The sequence below is a fragment of the Oncorhynchus keta genome, unplaced genomic scaffold (assembly GCF_023373465.1).
Source record: "Oncorhynchus keta strain PuntledgeMale-10-30-2019 unplaced genomic scaffold, Oket_V2 Un_contig_9144_pilon_pilon, whole genome shotgun sequence".
Taxonomy (NCBI): Eukaryota; Metazoa; Chordata; class Actinopteri; order Salmoniformes; family Salmonidae; genus Oncorhynchus; species Oncorhynchus keta.
The window spans coordinates 37,749-46,624 of record NW_026290401.1 but is presented as its reverse complement, the minus strand read 5'-3'; the positions used below and the strand labels follow the sequence as shown (position 1 = coordinate 46,624).

Here is an 8,876-nt window from a genome sequence, read left to right as displayed (position 1 = left end):
CAACTAGCCTCCCGGTAGCCACTCCCTCTACATCCACCAACTAGCCTCCCAGTAGCCACTCGCTCTACATCCACCAACTAGCCTCCCAGTAGCCACTCGCTCTACATCCACCAACTAGCCTCCCAGTAGCCACTGGCTCTACATCCACCAACTAGTCTCCCAGTAGCCACTGGCTCTACATCCACCAACTAGCCTCCCAGTAGCCACTGGCTCTACATCCACCAACTAGCCTCCTAGTAGCCACTCGCTCTACATCCACCAACTAGCCTCCCAGTAGCCACTGGCTCTACATCCACCAACTAGCCTCCCAGTAGCCACTCGCTCTACATCCACCAACTAGCCTCCCAGTAGCCACTCGCTCTACATCCACCAACTAGCCTCCCAGTAGCCACTCGCTCTACATCCACCAACTAGCCTCCCAGTAGCCACTCGCTCTACATCCACCAACTAGCCTCCCAGTAGCCACTGGGTATACATCCACCAACTAGCCTCCCAGTAGCCACTCGCTCTACATCCACCAACTAGCCTCCCAGTAGCCACTGGCTCTACATCCACCAACTAGCCTCCCAGTAGCCACTGGCTCTACATCCACCAACTAGCCTCCCAGTAGCCACTGGCTCTACATCCACCAACTAGCCTCCCAGTAGCCACTGGCTCTACATCCACCAACTAGCCTCCCAGTAGCCACTCGCTCTACATCCACCAACTAGCCTCCCAGTAGCCACTGGCTCTACATCCACCAACTAGCCTCCCAGTAGCCACTCGCTCTACATCCACCAACTAGCCTCCCAGTAGCCACTGGCTCTACATCCACCAACTAGCCACTCGCTCTGCATCCACCAACTAGCCTCCCAGTAGCCACTCGCTCTACATCCACCAACTAGCCACTCGCTCTGCATCCACCAACTAGCCTCCCAGTAGCCACTCGCTCTACATCCACCAACTAGCCTCCCAGTAGCCACTGGCTCTACATCCACCAACTAGCCACTCCCTCTGCATCCACCAACTAGCCTCCCAGTAGCCACTCGCTCTACGTCCACCAACTAGCCTCCCAGTAGCCACTCGCTCTACATCCACCAACTAGCCTCCCAGTAGCCACTGGCTCTACATCCACCAACTAGCCTCCCAGTAGCCACTGGCTCTACATCCACCAACTAGCCTCCCAGTAGCCACTGGCTCTACATCCACCAACTAGCCTCCCAGTAGCCACTGGCTCTACATCCACCAACTAGCCACTCCCTCTGCATCCACCAACTAGCCTCCCAGTAGCCACTCGCTCTACGTCCACCAACTAGCCTCCCAGTAGCCACTCGCTCTACATCCACCAACTAGCCTCCCAGTAGCCACTCGCTCTACATCCACCAACTAGCCTCCCAGTAGCCACTCGCTCTACATCCACCAACTAGCCTCCCAGTAGCCACTCGCTCTACATCTACCTACTAGCCTCCCAGTAGCCACTCGCTCTACATCCACCAACTAGCCTCCCAGTAGCCACTCGCTCTACATCCACCAACTAGCCTCCCAGTAGCCACTCGCTCTACATCCACCAACTAGCCTCCCAGTAGCCACTCGCTCTACATCCACCAACTAGCCTCCCAGTAGCCACTCGCTCTACATCCACCAACTAGCCTCCCAGTAGCCACTCGCTCTACATCCACCAACTAGCCTCCCAGTAGCCACTCGCTCTACATCCACCAACTAGCCTCCCAGTAGCCACTCGCTCTACATCCACCAACTAGCCTCCCAGTAGCCACTCGCTCTACATCCACCAACTAGCCTCCCAGTAGCCACTCGCTCTACATCCACCAACTAGCCTCCCAGTAGCCACTCGCTCTACATCCACCAACTAGCCTCCCAGTAGCCACTCGCTCTACATCCACCAACTAGCCTCCCAGTAGCCACTCGCTCTACATCCACCAACTAGCCTCCCAGTAGCCACTCGCTCTACATCCACCAACTAGCCTCCCAGTAGCCACTCGCTCTACATCCACCAACTAGCCTCCCAGTAGCCACTCGCTCTACATCCACCAACTAGCCTCCCAGTAGCCACTGGCTCTACATCTACCTACTAGCCTCCCAGTAGCCACTCGCTCTACATCCACCAACTAGCCTCCCAGTAGCCACTCCCTCTACATCCACCAACTAGCCTCCCAGTAGCCACTGGCTCTACATCCACCAACTAGCCACTCGCTCTGCATCCACCAACTAGCCTCCCAGTAGCCACTCCCTCTACATCCACCAACTAGCCTCCCGGTAGCCACTCGCTCTACATCCACCAACTAGCCTCCCGGCAGCCACTCGCTCTACATCTACCTACTAGCCTCCCAGTAGCCACTCGCTCTACATCCCAACTAGCCTCCCAGTAGCCACTCGCTCTACATCCACCAACTAGCCTCCCAGTAGCCACTCGCTCTACATCCACCAACTAGCCTCCCAGTAGCCACTCGCTCTACATCCACCAACTAGCCTCCCAGTAGCCACTCGCTCTACATCCACCAACTAGCCTCCCAGTAGCCACTCGCTCTACATCCACCAACTAGCCTCCCAGTAGCCACTCCCTCTACATCCACCAACTAGCCTCCCAGTAGCCACTCCCTCTACATCCACCAACTATCCTCCCAGTAGCCACTGGCTCTACATCCACCAACTAGCCTCCCGGTAGCCACTGGCTCTACATCCACCAACTAGCCTCCCGGTAGCCACTGGCTCTACATCCACCAACTAGCCTCCCGGTAGCCACTCGCTCTACATCCACCAACTAGCCTCCCAGTAGCCACTCGCTCTACATCCACCAACTAGCCTCCCAGTAGCCACTCGCTCTACATCCACCAACTAGCCTCCCAGTAGCCACTCGCTCTACATCCACCAACTAGCCTCCCAGTAGCCACTCGCTCTACATCCACCAACTAGCCTCCCAGTAGCCACTCGCTCTACATCCACCAACTAGCCTCCCAGTAGCCACTGGCTCTACGTCTACCTACTAGCCTCCCAGTAGCCACTCGCTCTACATCCACCAACTAGCCTCCCAGTAGCCACTCCCTCTACATCCACCAACTAGCCTCCCAGTAGCCACTGGCTCTACATCCACCAACTAGCCACTCGCTCTGCATCCACCAACTAGCCTCCCAGTAGCCACTCCTCTACATCCACCAACTAGCCTCCCGGTAGCCACTCGCTCTACATCCACCAACTAGCCTCCCGGCAGCCACTCGCTCTACATCTACCTACTAGCCTCCCAGTAGCCACTCGCTCTACATCCCAACTAGCCTCCCAGTAGCCACTCGCTCTACATCCACCAACTAGCCTCCCAGTAGCCACTCGCTCTACATCCACCAACTAGCCTCCCAGTAGCCACTCGCTCTACATCCACCAACTAGCCTCCCAGTAGCCACTCGCTCTACATCCACCAACTAGCCTCCCAGTAGCCACTCCCTCTACATCCACCAACTAGCCTCCCAGTAGCCACTCCCTCTACATCCACCAACTATCCTCCCAGTAGCCACTTGCTCTACATCCACCAACTAGCCTCCCGGTAGCCACTGGCTCTACATCCACCAACTAGCCTCCCGGTAGCCACTGGCTCTACATCCACCAACTAGCCTCCCGGTAGCCACTCGCTCTACATCCACCAACTAGCCTCCCAGTAGCCACTCCCTCTACATCCACCAACTAGCCTCCCAGTAGCCACTCCCTCTACATCCACCAACTAGCCTCCCAGTAGCCACTCCCTCTACATCCACCAACTATCCTCCCAGTAGCCACTTGCTCTACATCCACCAACTAGCCTCCCGGTAGCCACTGGCTCTACATCCACCAACTAGCCTCCCGGCAGCCACTCGCTCTACATCTACCTACTAGCCTCCCAGTAGCCACTCGCTCTACATCCACCAACTAGCCTCCCAGTAGCCACTCGCTCTACATCCACCAACTAGCCTCCCAGTAGCCACTCGCTCTACATCCACCAACTAGCCTCCCAGTAGCCACTCGCTCTACATCCACCAACTAGCCTCCCAGTAGCCACTCCTCTACATCCACCAACTAGCCTCCCAGTAGCCACTCCTCTACATCCACCAACTATCCTCCCAGTAGCCACTTGCTCTACATCCACCAACTAGCCTCCCGGTAGCCACTGGCTCTACATCCACCAACTAGCCTCCCGGTAGCCACTCCCTCTACATCCACCAACTAGCCTCCCGGTAGCCACTCGCTCTACATCCACCAACTAGCCTCCCGGTAGCCACTTGCTCTACATCCACCAACTAGCCTCCCGGTAGCCACTCGCTCTACATCCACCAACTAGCCTCCCAGTAGCCACTCGCTCTACATCCACCAACTAGCCACTCGCTCTACATCCACCAACTAGCCACTCGCTCTACATCCACCAACTAGCCACTCGCTCTACATCCACCAACTAGCCTCCCGGTAGCCACTCGCTCTGCATCCACCAACTAGCCTCCCAGTAGCCACTGGCTCTACATCCACCAACTAGCCTCCCAGTAGCCACTGGCTCTACATCCACCAACTAGCCACTCGCTCTACATCCACCAACTAGCCTCCCGGTAGCCACTCGCTCTACATCCACCAACTAGCCTCCCAGTAGCCACTCGCTCTACATCCACCAACTAGCCTCCCGGTAGCCACTCACTCTACATCCACCAACTAGCCTCCCGGTAGCCACTCGCTCTACATCCACCAACTAGCCACTCGCTCTACATCCACCAACTAGCCTCCCGGTAGCCACTCGCTCTACATCCACCAACTAGCCTCCCGGTAGCCACTCGCTCTGCATCCACCAACTAGCCTCCCGGTAGCCACTCGCTCTGCATCCACCAACTAGCCTCCCGGTAGCCACTCCCTCTACATCCACCAACTAGCCACTCCCTCTACATCCACCAACTAGCCACTCGCTCTACATCCACCAACTAGCCTCCCGGTAGCCACTCGCTCTGCATCCACCAACTAGCCTCCCGGTAGCCACTCGCTCTACATCCACCAACTAGCCTCCCGGTAGCCACTCGCTCTGCATCCACCAACTAGCCTCCCGGTAGCCACTCGCTCTGCATCCACCAACTAGCCTCCCGGTAGCCACTCGCTCTGCATCCACCAACTAGCCTCCCGGTAGCCACTCGCTCTGCATCCACCAACTAGCCTCCCGGTAGCCACTCGCTCTGCATCCACCAACTAGCCTCCCGGTAGCCACTCCCTCTACATCCACCAACTAGCCTCCCGGTAGCCACTCGCTCTACATCCACAAACTAGCCTCCCGGCAGCCACTCGCTCTACATCCACAAACTAGCCTCCCGGTAGCCACTCGCTCTACATCCACCAACTAGCCTCCCGGTAAACACTCGCTCTACATCCACCAACTAGCCTCCCGGTAAACACTCGCTCTACATCCACCAACTAGCCTCCCGGTAGCCACTCGCTCTACATCCACCAACTAGCCACTCGCTCTACATCCACCAACTAGCCTCCCGGTAAACACTCGCTCTACATCCACCAACTAGCCTCCCGGTAGCCACTCGCTCTACATCCACCAACTAGCCTCCCTGTAGCCACTCGCTCTACATCCACCAACTAGCCACTCGCTCTACATCCACCAACTAGCCTCCCAGTAGCCACAGGGCCCTATTCCCTATATAGTGGTACTACTATATACCAGGCTCCATAAGGCTACTGTTCTAGGTAGGAGGCTTCTTGTATCTGTGTCTGTGTTGCACCACGTTGTAGAAAACAGGCCCTGCTCCTTTCGCTTCTCTCTCCCTCCCCCTCTCCTCCCTTCTCACCTTCCCTCCCCCTCTCCTCACTCTCTCTCCCCCTTCTCTCTCCCTCCCCTCTCCTCCCTTCTCACCTTCCCTCCCCCTCTCCTCACTCTCTCTCCCCCTTCTCTCTCCCTCCACACCTCTCACCTTCCCCCTCTCTCCTCCCTCCCCCCCTCTCCTCCCTCCCTCCTCACACTCTCTCTCTCTCCCTCTCCTCCCTTCCAACTCACCTCTCCCCTTCCCTGTGTAGTAAGGGGAGTGGAGAAGGCTGTGAAGGGAGAAACGGTGAGCTCATGGTTGAGTCCAGAGGACAAATCAGTGGTCAAATCCTGCTGCTGTCAGCATCCTGGACCCCCCCCCTCTCTCTCTCTCCCACTCCTCACCCTCCCCCCTCTCTCTCTCTCTCTCTCTCACTCCTCACCCTCCTCCCTCTCTCTCTCACTCCTCACCCTCCTCCCTCTCTCTCTCCCACTCCTCACCCTCCTCCCTCTCTCTCCCACTCCTCTCCCTCCCCCCTCTCTCTCCCACTCCTCTCCCTCCTTGTTTTTCATGACGGGCCAGATATAGAGGGGAGAACAGAGGACAACACTGCAGGACAAGGACAAACTCATCAGTCGTCTCCAGGATTGTCTCACTATCTGCCAGACAGCAGTGTGTCTGTCACTTCCAGCCAGTCTTGTGTTCCTCTGGTGTGGAAGAGGTATTGATCTGGAATCAGAGTCCTCCTCTGTCCTCCTCCAGGCTCAGGATGAGACACGGGGCCGTGTCCCAACATGACATCCTATTCTCTCCTACCTCGTCTCACTTCCTCTCCTTTTGCTCTAGATAAGAACAGGGTGCCATTTGGCACGGAGCCTGAGCCACACAGTGATGAACAAAACCTCTGTGGTGATTCTCTCCTCCAATCAGCATCAGGGGGAAAGAGTTGTAGAGGTTCTGTTGTGACAACGAGGGATGGCAGGGTAGAGGTTCTGTTGTGACATGAAGGGATGGCAGGGTAGAGGTTCTGTTGTGACAACAAGGGATGGCAGGGTAGAGGTTCTGTTGTGACAACGAGGGATGGCAGGGTAGAGGTTCTGTTGTGACAACGAGGGATGGTAGGGTAGAGGTTCTGTTGTGACAACAAGGGATGTCAGGGTAGAGGTTCTGTTGTGACAACAAGGGATGTCAGGGTAGAGGTTCTGTTGTGACAACAAGGGATGGCAGGGTAGAGGTTCTGTTGTGACAACAAGGGATGGCAGGGTAGAGGTTCTGTTGTAACAACAAGGGATGGCAGGGTAGAGGTTCTGTTGACAACGAGGGATGGCAGGGTAGAGGTTATGTTGTGACAACGAGGGATGGCAGGGTAGAGGTTCTGTTGACAACGAGGGATGGCAGGGTAGAGGTTCTGTTGACAACGAGGGATGGCAGGGTAGAGGTTCTGTTGTGACACAACGAGGGATGGCAGGGTAGAGGTTCTGTTGTGACAACGAGGGATGGCAGGGTAGAGGTTCTGTTGTGACACAACGACGGATGGCAGGGTAGAGGTTCTGTTGTGACAACAAGGGATGGCAGGGTAGAGGTTCTGTTGTGACAACGAGGGATGGCAGGGTAGAGGTTCTGTTGTGACAACGAGGGATGGCAGGGTAGAGGTTCTGTTGTGACAACGAGGGATGGCAGGGTAGAGGTTCTGTTGTGACACAACGAGGGATGGCAGGGTAGAGGTTCTGTTGTGACACAACGAGGGATGGCAGGGTAGAGGTTCTGTTGTGACAAGGGATGGCAGGGTAGAGGTTCTGTTGTGACAACGAGGGATGGCAGGGTAGAGGTTCTGTTGTGACACAACGAGGGATGGCAGGGTAGAGGTTCTGTTGTGACACAACGAGGGATGGCAGGGTAGAGGTTCTGTTGTGACAACAAGGGATGGCAGGGTAGAGGTTCTGTTGTGACAACAAGGGATGGCAGGGTAGAGGTTCTGTTGTGACAACGAGGGATGGCAGGGTAGAGGTTCTGTTGTGACAACGAGGGATGGCAGGGTAGAGGTTCTGTTGTGACACAACAAGGGATGGCAGGGTAGAGGTTCTGTTGTGACAACAAGGGATGGCAGGGTAGAGGTTCTGTTGTGACAACGAGGGATGGCAGGGTCTCTACATACTTTCTCTCTCCACGCTCTATTACCCAGCGAAGTTAAAGCTCAGTGTTTCACTTCCTGACTCTCCCTCTCCTGGGCCCTTGGCTGGTTAGCTAGGTGTTGTGGTTGGGGAGACTCTTCCAAACCTTAACCATAAACAGTCAAAATTAATTCCTGAACTTAACCATCGAGTTTTGAAGTTTATGGACAAGTGTTCTGAAGTGAGACCGTGAGAAATATATACATTTAAAAACCTTTTACCCCTTTTGCCCACAATCTGGTGATATCTGGTAGTTAGTCTTGTCCCATCGCTGCAACTCCCCTACGGACTCTGGAGATGCGGAGGTCGAGAGCCGTGCGTCCTCCGATACACGACCCTGCCAAGCCACACTGCTTCTTGACACGCTGTTCGCTTCACCCGGAAACCAGCCGCACCAATGTGTCGGAGGAAACACCATCCAATGACGGGGTCAGCTTGCAGGTGCCCGGCCCGCCACAAGGAGTCGCTAGAGCGCGATGCGACAAGGATATCCTGGCCGGTCAAACCCTCCCCTAACCTGGACAACGCTGGGCCAAACCTTCTAACCTGGACAACGCTGGGCCAAACCTTCTAACCTGGACGACGCTGGACCAAACCCTCCCCTAACCCGGACAACGCTGGGCCAAACCCTCCCCTAACCGGGACAACGCTGGGCCAAACCCTCCCCTAACCGGGACGACGCTGGGCCAATTGTGCGTCGCCTCATAGGTCTCCCGGTCACGGCCGGCTGTGACACAGCCTGGGATCGAACCCGGGGCTGTAGTGACACCGCAAGCACTGCGCCACTCGGGAGGCAAGACCCGTGAGCTCTTGTTGCTCATGGAAGCAGTCGGGTGGTGGGTGAGTCGTGTGTGTGTGTGTGTGTGTGTGTGTGTGTGTGTGTGTGTGTGTGACTAGCCTGTGTGTGTGTGTGTGACTAGCCTGTGTGTGTGACTAGCCTGTGTGTGTGTGTGTGTGACTAGCC

General features: G+C 56.3%; 1 long non-coding RNA gene across 5 annotated transcripts; it reads left to right on the top strand.

Moving 5' to 3' along the window:
- The first annotated feature begins 6,279 nt into the window (after positions 1-6,279).
- On the top strand, positions 6,280-8,327 carry LOC127927045 (uncharacterized). Of its 5 annotated transcripts, none has more exons than XR_008125996.1 (3): positions 6,280-6,730; positions 7,359-7,428; positions 7,535-8,327. It is a non-coding gene; the product is annotated as an uncharacterized LOC127927045 (long non-coding RNA). The 5 variants fall into 5 exon arrangements; XR_008125995.1 differs by lacking the exon at positions 6,280-6,730 and adding an exon at positions 6,754-7,010; XR_008125997.1 differs by lacking the exon at positions 6,280-6,730 and adding an exon at positions 6,754-7,010 and having other exon boundaries at positions 7,289-7,393; positions 7,570-8,327.
- The last annotated feature ends 549 nt before the right edge of the window (positions 8,328-8,876 follow it).